The sequence below is a fragment of the Lagenorhynchus albirostris genome, chromosome 2, assembly GCF_949774975.1.
Source record: "Lagenorhynchus albirostris chromosome 2, mLagAlb1.1, whole genome shotgun sequence".
NCBI lineage: Eukaryota > Metazoa > Chordata > Mammalia > Artiodactyla > Delphinidae > Lagenorhynchus > Lagenorhynchus albirostris.
The window spans coordinates 75,913,345-75,915,251 of record NC_083096.1 but is presented as its reverse complement, the minus strand read 5'-3'; the positions used below and the strand labels follow the sequence as shown (position 1 = coordinate 75,915,251).

General features: G+C 41.8%; 1 long non-coding RNA gene across 1 annotated transcript; it reads right to left on the bottom strand.

Moving 5' to 3' along the window:
• Positions 1-219: 219 nt before the first annotated feature.
• Positions 220-1,699, bottom strand: LOC132515955 (uncharacterized). The gene is made up of 2 exons (XR_009539210.1): positions 1,565-1,699; positions 220-815 (listed from the first exon to the last, which is right to left on the bottom strand). It is a non-coding gene; the product is annotated as an uncharacterized LOC132515955 (long non-coding RNA).
• Positions 1,700-1,907: the final 208 nt, after the last annotated feature.

The window sequence follows — 1,907 nt, the reverse complement described above, 5'->3', positions numbered from 1 at the left end:
TGAACTTCTGAGGAGTTAAATAATTGTTCCTCAAATCAGTCAAGCAATAATTAAGAAAATACCCTGGATTTGAAATTATATACAAATAATCATCGATATAACTCAAAATTCACATAACACTGGTTGTGAGAGCCTGAAATTTGGATCGAAGAAGGATAGAAATCAACCAAAATTATGATATGATATTGCTAAAAGCAGGTTTTCAAAGAAACAAAATACTTTTACCATCACAAAAAAAATTGTATTTTATTCAGGAAATGGAGGATAAGTAACAATTGCTCATCTGGCAGAAACCGCTGCCTAGATGACAGACACACACAGAAGACAGTGGGAGAATCCTCAGAGGGCGCTCAGGAGGAGAGATACTGCTCTTCCCTCTGAGGCTCTGGGATGCTTTTTCGGATACCTCCCAGAGGGAAGCAGCATAGCAGACTCAGATAGGAAACCTCTGACCGTCAGGAATCCCCACACGCACACTGCAGGCTGAAGGGTGGAAAGCTTCTCCTGTATCCATGATAGGCTTTGAAGAGAAGATGAAGATGGAGCTGTGGAACTAGATGAGCTGATTGTCCTTATCCTTTCCAGAGGCAGATAAAACCTGAAGCTGTTACTTGTCCTTGGGTGGGCACTTCTGCTGGCATTGCTCGGGAGGTGGCTCAGGAGTGCATTTCACAGGGCACTTTACAGGTTGGCAAGGGTCTGTACCCTTTTTAGGTGAGCAAGGATCAGGGCACTTTGTTGGGCACACTGGAGGTATCTTGCACTGCTGCTTGCACTGCTGCTCTTGAGAAGACATCTTTCTGGAGTCTTAATATCTGAAAGAAAGTATTTGACCGTGTTCACAAGGAGGAATTCCTTCAGAGGGAAGACCCAAATCTTTTATAACTTAAATATGCAGTATCTCTCCAATCTCTAAGTATGGGTTTTAATCTCTTTAATACCTTTTAATAAATTTCTGACTTCTCTCTCGTTCTTTAGCAAATCTATTCATCAGCCCAGAGACAACCTTCTCTTTTCTCATACAACATTTCCAAAGGAAATATCTTTGCTTGAAAGAAACAAGAGATGTTTTCTGTTTTGTTTATTTTATTTTGTTATTTTTATGAAAACAACATCTTCAAAACACACCATCACAAGTTTTAAAATGCTGGACAGGCTCACTAGCAATTCCTACCACCATTTTCTCTCATGAGGTCCCGACAGGATGACTGTACAGAGCAAAGTGCAATCAAGATGTATGTAAAAGCCTCACACATTCCAAGATATCTGCCTCTGAAATCACAACAGAGGTCCAAGAGATAGGCATAGAAAAAGGTAAATCATTTGCTCTTTATCCCTTCATGTCAAAATTTCCTCTTAATTTCTTTTTCAGTAGAGGAATTCAAGCTAGGTATCAGAAATCTAGTAAATACAATATAACATTGTGCCCATATTCCAAGTTCCCATCCACTATGTAGCATTATACCCATTATCATAACTTTGGACCCATCAAATTTGCTGTCTGTAGCATAAACTCAACATTCGGGGGCCCGAGAGCAAAGTTGAACTGAAGAATCAGACTCACCAGGTTCTCCAAAGTCAATCAGAACTCGAGTAGCAGGAGGATAGCTGTTGTGCAGCAGAGGACCTTTTTATTGGGGCTTGCTGCCCCACCCAGGGGGAAGCGGAGCTGTCCAAACTGGCCTCGTGCAGTCATTTCCCAACCCAAATGCAAATCCATCCATAACTGGCTTGGCAGGGACTCTGAAAACGGGAAATGTCCTGCGCCAGCATCTCCTCAATGGATTATGTTCTCGTGACTCACAGAGTCCCTGCCTTAGCTCTCCGTTTCAGTGGTATATGGTAGTGGAAGAATTTCGGTGGTTCTTTAACTTGTAGGCAAGTGTTCCCTTTCTTGATTGGGGAAG